Raw genomic sequence first — 8,088 nt, 5'->3', positions numbered from 1 at the left:
CCAGAATTTGTGAAGAAAGGTAATATTTGATAGAAGCCAACATAGTCCTCCTGTTGGAACATTTGAGTGAGGAGAAATGAATTGCCAGGTAAGCTATTTGTTCTCTGGTGAGGAAAAATAAAAATTGAAATTAACAGATGATTGTCTCAGAAAGGTACCCGGGGATCTTCAATGGAAATAACTACATGTTTAAATTTGCTAATTGTTAAATTATTTATTGAGTTACTTTTTCATCAAATATTTATTGAGAGCCTACTATGTACCAGGCATTGTGAGGATACTATACATGTACATACTATGCTGTACTAAACTATACTATACTATATTATACTATACTATACTATATACTATACTATACTATACTATACTACACTTAGTGAAAAAATAATTCTGCATACAACTTTGAAGTGTGCAAAGCACTTTTAGATAAATTATGCCCCACTGGATCTTTAGAACCAGCCTGTGAAATAGGTTGAACAGGGTATTTTAATCACCATTTCACAAACAAGGAAACTGGAAACCAATGAAATTGAGTGCCTATCCAAGTTTACTAAACTAATAAATATCAGAATCTGGCATCAAATTTTCTTTTTTGTTTCCACTCAAAGTATTTTTCCACTACCCTAGTCTGCCTGTTTTTAAACATTTATTTGATACTTTATATAAGACAAATGTACTCTGCTAGATTTAGGGAATGCAAACTAGTCTAAGACAAGGGTGCTATTCTCATGAAATTTTTAGTGTAACTGGAGAAACAAAATATCCACTTATAAAGATAAAGAAACAAAGTAGATTATGATTCATAACTCATGGGTAGTACAGGGAATGCTGTCTGAGGAATTTAGAGAAGGAAAAGGTGTGTGAAATGATTTGGGCAAAGTGATAAGATTGGAACTAGTCTTCAGAAAAGGGACAGAATTTAAAAACAGGGACAATAGGGGCCGGCCGAGTGGCTCAGTTGGTTAAGAGCTCGCTCAAGAGTTTGAGCTCTGAGCAACAGCGGTTCGAGTCCAGCCCGAGCTGAGCTGCCGCTGAGCTGCCAACAGGTGGCAGGATGGCTCAGCTAAAAATAATAATAATAAAAATAAAAAATAAAAAATAAAAATAAATAAAAACAGGGACAATACAGAAGGACATACATCCAGGCAGGAAGAACAGTGTGAAAAAACATGGAAATGGAAAGATGCATTGCATGTTTTGTAGGATGTGATTTAGCTCAATTTAGGTTAATTACGCACGGATAGCAGCAAAATTTAAGCAAGGAAGAAATCCTGTTTCAAAAATATAGAATATTTTGCTACAAAATTATTTTAAGCTAATTCCAGTTCAGCAGACAACTAAAAAGTCAACACTGAATCTCAGCAACTTTTACCTTTCTTCCCTAACATAATATAATTTTAAGAATTAGTCTATGATCGTCTTTTCATGTTAAAAAAAAGTGTCTGAAAATACTTGGTATTGGCAGTTTGATCTGCTAAACCCTTTTGAGGGATCATTCTAGGGAAAAGACTACTAATCTTTTTGCTCTATCATTCAGTCAAGAACACTACTGATTATCTACCATGTACTATATGCTAAACCTACCAAACTAAGTAAACCACCTAACCCATTCTTGAAGAAAAAATCTTTATGTCTCACCCTTCTCTTTCCTTTCATGTCTTAACATATGACAATGTAGAAATAGCTATCATAGGTCTTGGAATCCAATTATAATATCACTATTGCCACTGGTCTCACTCGATAGTTTACAGAAAGATTATCATTTATTAAAAAAGCAACAGGGCCGGCCAAGTGGCTAAGTTAGTTAAGAGTTAGCTTAAAAGGGCCAAGCTCAGAAAAACAAGGCTGCTGGTTTGATTCCCACATTGGCCAGTGACGCTATACCCTAGCTGAGCTGCCGCTGAGCTGCCAACAGGTGACACGATGGCTCAGCTGTTAAGAGCATGCGCTCCTAACAACAAGACTGCCTGTTCGATGGTGGGCTATGCATACCCGCAACTAAGACTGAACTTGGCACTTTGAGCTGAGCTGCTGCCCCGGATGGCTCGGTGGATATAGAATGTGCACTCTTAATAACAAGGCTACTGGTTCAACTCCCACATGGGAAGGTGGCTACGCCCACCGGCAACTAAGATTGTAACACAGCACCTTGAGCTTAGAAGCCACAAGCTGCCGATGGGCAGCCAGATGGCGACTGGCGCCCTCTACAGCTAAGATTGAAGAACAACAACTTGGCTGGTCCCCCCCTCCAATTCCCCAATTAAACAAAAAAACAAACAAACAAACAAATAAAAAAGGTCTTTCTAAATTTGGGAGGTAATTTTCAAAGCTAATTCTGCAAAGTAAATCCAGAATTTATTTTAGTTGTCATGGAAGAAATGCCACGATGAGCAATAAAAAAACATGACACAATTTGTGTCTGCATTAGCACATGTAAATGCTAGTTTTGGTGTTATAACATTAAATTGAAAATTCTCAGTGATTTTAACAATATAAGTTTATTGCTCTCTCATATAAAATGCAGTTAGCAGTGGTGGAAAGGTATGCCTGGGACTTGGGCTGTCAAAGGCACTCTCATCTTCAACATGCAGCCTTCTAATGTCACCCTCAAATTCAACATCTCTCTGGCACGTGGGGGAAAACAGTGTGCTGCTGCATAGGAAGTTTTTCTGAGCCATAGGTCATGTCTAGAAATGACAAAAATTACTTTAACTCTATTTCCATTAGCCGGAACTCAATCACATACCCCCAGCTAATTTCAAGGCAGACTGAGAAATGTAGTCTTTGAATGGGCAGCCACTATCCAGCCATTAGTCTACAGTATGGATAGGGGCCAGACCGTCTGGCAGATAGCTAGCTATTTCTGCCAGAGTTTCCAGTTCCTTCTAATACAATATTTTCTATGGCATTCTTATTTGTCTGCACTATTTTTGTCACTAGAGCCATTTACTTAGTAGTAATGAGGAGAGGTGGTGAAAGTATGCAATAAACTTCCATGCCAAGAGGCATGATTTTTAGTCAGTGCCTTCATGCAATATTTTCTGAATATTCAATATGTGGAACAGGCAACAAAATGTGAAATTATGGTACAAGAGCACATTTCTCTATAAAAAGGTATCTTCGGTGGGTAGATAATGTGGGTAGATAATGGCTTGTAAAAGGTTTGCCTTCAATGAATTTCTCTGTTGTTACAAAAATACACATTCAATTTAAAATCAGGCCAATTTATATAATCTGTTCAGCTTGAAGAGTTAGGTCATAGAGAGCATTTCATCAAAACATCCAATGGAGAGCAGATAATATACCTAAGCTGTAAACATCAGCATTGTTTTTCATTCTTTCAGATTTTTAATCATTAACAATAAGAAAACTCCCACAATGAGGAAAAGAGCATTTTCATCAATCATGCTGAGCCCTTGCTGGAAATCATACTGTCTTTGAGTGAAAAGTAATTCATGCCTGAATGTGTTGGATTCTGTCCCCCAGCAATTTATATGTTGAAATTCTACCCTTCCCCAGTACCTCAGAATGTGACTTTATTTGGAAATATGGCTGGTGCATATGAAATCGGTTTGGATGATGTCATTAGAGTGGGCACTAATCCAATATAGCTAGTGTCCTTATGAAAGGGAAATTTGGACACAGAGACACGCATATAGTGAAAATGACATGAAAATGAAGGTAGAGATCAGCGTGATACTTCTACAAGCCAAAAATGACAAAAATTACCAGCAAACCACCAGATACTACGTAAGAAGCCTAGAACAAATTTTCTCTCACAGTGCTTGGAAGTAACCAACCCTACCAAAACCTTGATCTTGGACTTCTAGACTTAGGACCTATGAGTCAATAAATTTCTGTTGTTTAAGCCACCCAATTTGTAGTATTTTGTTACAGCAGCCCTACCATACTAACACAATGCCTCACTATTACAAGAGAGTCATGGCCAGCAAAACTATATGGCATTTATCTAAAAGTGTCAACAGTGAAGACAGTGATACATGTTCACTGTAATCAGCAGTCTAGCACAAAGTGGGACATCAATAGCCGCTGATATTCTTGCTAATCTTCTCTATATCGTTCCAATTTTAGTATATGTGCTGCCAAAATAAGCACGCTGCTGACATTCCTAAGGAAGAAAACTTTTGTAGCTCCAAAGGGGCTTGAAGCTTTTGCTTTGTATGTATGGTGGTGGTGGGGAGTGGTGCTGTTGGGAATGGGCAATAGGATGGTGGGGCAGCACGCCCAAGCACAATTTCTTGGGTATGATGAATCCCTCCTAAGAAAGTGGTGTTCGATCTGCTGGTTTCTCTCATTGTTTGCTCAGATACCTGATGCATTAAAATAGTTCAGGGTCTCCTACAGCTTCATTGAGTTAAACTAGTACTGAGAAAATATAATATTTTATAAATTTAAAGGTAATTTTAACATTTAAAGGTAATATTTTAAAAGTAAACAATTGACTTCCACTCTTGAATCTGTATTTTTATTAATATAAATAATATTTAGAAGGGAATTCCATATTACTCTAATTGAGTTTCTAGTTGCATGATGGTATCAACTTAGTATTTCTGGTGCATATCAGGAATGGTTTAAATTTGTTTAGTCAATGTGTTTTAAGTATACTCTAATATTTTGCTGGAGTAAAAAACTAGTATAATTATTGGATGATATAATTCCTAGTGATATGAAGAGATGTGTGATATATCATTCACTATCAAGTGTAAAGGATGTACAGAAAAAAGAAAAATACAATACCTGAGATTTTGTTTAAGACCTGTTGAAATTTGTGGGGTTTTTTTTTTGGGGGGGGAGGATGGGGTTTGTAAGCTCTTTTATTATACTTTTTTTAAATTAACATTTATTGGGTGTCAATTATTAGTGAAGTTACATAGGTTTCAGGTGCAGAATTCTGTAATACATCATCTATATATCACATTGTGTGTTCACCACCCAGAGTCAGTTCTCCTTCCATCACCATATATTTGATGACGTTTACCCTCATCTATCTGCCTTACCCTCTGGTAGCTGCTAAACTATTGTCTATTTCTATGAGTTTTTGTTTCTTTCTTTGTTTGTCTTGTTCCTTTGTTGCTTTCACTTTTATATCCCACATATCAGTGAAATTATATGGTTCTTGAATTTTTCTGTGTGATGCATTTTGCTTAGCATAATGATCTCAAAATCCATCCATTTTGTCACAAATGGCAGTATTTAATCTTTTCTTATGGCTGAATGGTATTCCATTGTGTATATATACCACACCTTATTTATCCAATCATCTATGAAAGGACACTTTGATTGCTTTCATGTCTTGGCCACCATAAATAAAATTAGGAATATAATTATCATATGCCCCAGCAATCCCTCTCCTGGGTATATACCCAAAAAATCTGAAAACATTTATCTGTAAAGATATATGTGTTCCAATGCTCATTGTGGCTTTACTTATGGAGTATTACAATTTTAATAGTTTTTTTCTTTCTTTAAATATGTATACATTTTTTGGCACACTCTGTGTATAGCATAGAGATAATTTGAGCTGAATGTAGGGGAACAAGAGTTTTATTCTGCATTACTAAATGTTAACAGGTAAAAGGAACAAAAGGAAACTTGAAACTGGGAATCAATTAAACACGTTCTAAAAACAGTTCCCTCAAGAAAGACTCCCATTTTATTTACCTTTGATACTAAATTAGTTGCTGCTCTTAATCCTTTTCTAATCTATGCTAAGGTCCTCAACAGGCCCTAAGGCATTTGCTTTATTAGCATATGCGTCATTTTGAAGTATCATAAATATTCCTGAAGTGTTTTCTCCCACCTCTCTCAACAATTGCCACTATTATAATGGAGTGTTTTTCCATAGACAAACACAACAAATTCATCTCTAATTCAATTTGTTGCAACAAGACTGGTAAAGCAGAAAAGGAGGAAAAATCTTTTTTTTTATTGTTAGTTTCAGGTGTACAGAACAATACAATAGTTACCCTTTTTCACCCTCACCAGGTAACAACCCCCCTCCCCCATCTATTGCCCTCCCACCCCTGATATCATGCTTATCTATTACAATTCCATTGAATCCGTTCCTGCTCTCTACTCCATGTCCCGAGACTATATGTATATATATAATTACGGTTGACATACAGTATTATTCAACATCAGTTTCAGAAATACAATGCGGTGGTCAGGCCTCTACATCGACTATGAAGTGGACTCAAGGAGGAAAAATCTTAAAGATGCAGCAGGAGAGTTTAATTTACCACCATCTCTATGGAAAAAAAATATAAAAGTGAAATTCAGGTAAAATACTCTTATAACAATAAAAAATATTTCAGAACCTAAACTTTGGTATGGCAGCCAATCTCCAACCTAATCTCTGTACTAGTCAGCTAAGTGAAATGTAATAATTGCTCTGTCACACATTGTCGCATCCTATGCGGCAAGAGCTGTAGGATGCAAGAGAGGCAGCATAGGGTTAAGCAACACAAGAGCCAAGTATCAGGTTAAAGCAGGCCAGGGGACTCAAGCCTCAAGGACTGAGCCCAAACCTGGCTGACACACAGCTTTTATTATCCGCTGCGACAAGGAAGTGAATTTGTTTTTCTCATTCAATTCTGTTGAGTCTGTGTACCTAGCAACTGTTTTCCCTGAAGCCCCACTGTGCTCCAACACATACTGCACCTTCACACACGACCCCAGGAGATGGACTCAGGATTCCGAGACCATCTGATAAGGAAGCTTTACGGAGATCATTCTCTCAGGTCTCAGCATTCTGAGATACTTTCCTTATGACTTCATGGGATCAGCACGTGGGAACAATTGGTTCGGCATCTGGAAGGTCACAACACATCAGCATAGAAAGCAACTTCCCAGTTTTGTGTTCTTTGCTTTATGATGCTGATGTTGTTTTTGAAAATGGACTGAGAATTCAGAAGAACTACTTGACAAAAGGAAATTTGGGAAATGAGAAGAGGAAAGGGGGAGAGATGACAAGGCAAGATGGGGAGAACAGAAAATTATGATTTGCAAGGAAAAGTTGGGAGTGATAATTGGTATATCAAGATTATAAAGGAAGGCAGAAACACCAGCTACATGTTGAATTGGAACAAAAATTTCCTGCCTGTGTTTTGGCATAAACTGCAGGGTGTTTTGGGCTTGGACATGTGATTTATAAATCAACTTAACTGAGATACTTTGGATTGTCTAGAAGTATTTTTTATTACTCTGGACTTTCCTCTGTTTCTCTAGTTTTATTTTATTTTGGTATAATTTTCCAAAATATCTAGGACTGAGAAAATAGTTTTATATAGCATTTATTTAACAATGAGACTAATGGAGGCACCAATTAAATAAAAATTATTTTGGTAATTTACTAAAATTATAAACCATACACCAGCTAAAGCAGCATCTTCTTAGAAACCATCAAGGCTAGGTTCCAATTCAGGATGCTGTGTTAATAACCAGGTTGTGCTGACTGACTTAGAGACTATGTTCTGCCATGGCATGGTTCTGTGCTTATGCACAGGCTTTCTCTTTGGCTAGAATACCTTTCTCTAGCCTTTAATACCTGACAAATTTCCAAAACATGCCTCAATACCAAGCCACACACCTCATGCTCTATGTTTGTTTATTTTCTCTTTTGTCATCTCCGGGGGACTGCTGGGGGCAGTGAGATACCCAGGGAAAAGAAAGTACATGGAGCTGACATGAGGAGGAACCAGCTAGCGTGCCGCAGCTTTATTCAGCAATAGCCACCATTATATAGAGGTTTTGGGGGAGGAGAGTGCACGGAAGTGGCATGCTCCCTCCAGCAGCTGTGAATCATACTTATGTAAAGGGCTTATTTCAACGGAGCCTGGAGCCTACGAAGCAGACTCTGTAGTCAAGGTTTGTTATGTTTGGGGCCAGGGCCCACGCATCAGCGGCCCCCACTTATGTGGGCCAGAACCTTGCCCGGGGTCAGGGTCCCTATGTCAGCCTGCACACAACTGACTCAGCCTGAGCCCTGTCACCTTTAAAGTGTGGTAGTTATGCTTAGTTCTTCTGAAGCCAGCTGACATGGAAGCTCTGCTACTTCAAAGTTGGGAG

The sequence above is a fragment of the Hipposideros armiger genome, unplaced genomic scaffold (assembly GCF_001890085.2).
Source record: "Hipposideros armiger isolate ML-2016 unplaced genomic scaffold, ASM189008v1 scaffold_545, whole genome shotgun sequence".
NCBI lineage: Eukaryota > Metazoa > Chordata > Mammalia > Chiroptera > Hipposideridae > Hipposideros > Hipposideros armiger.
This window is presented reverse-complemented; position numbering follows the sequence as displayed.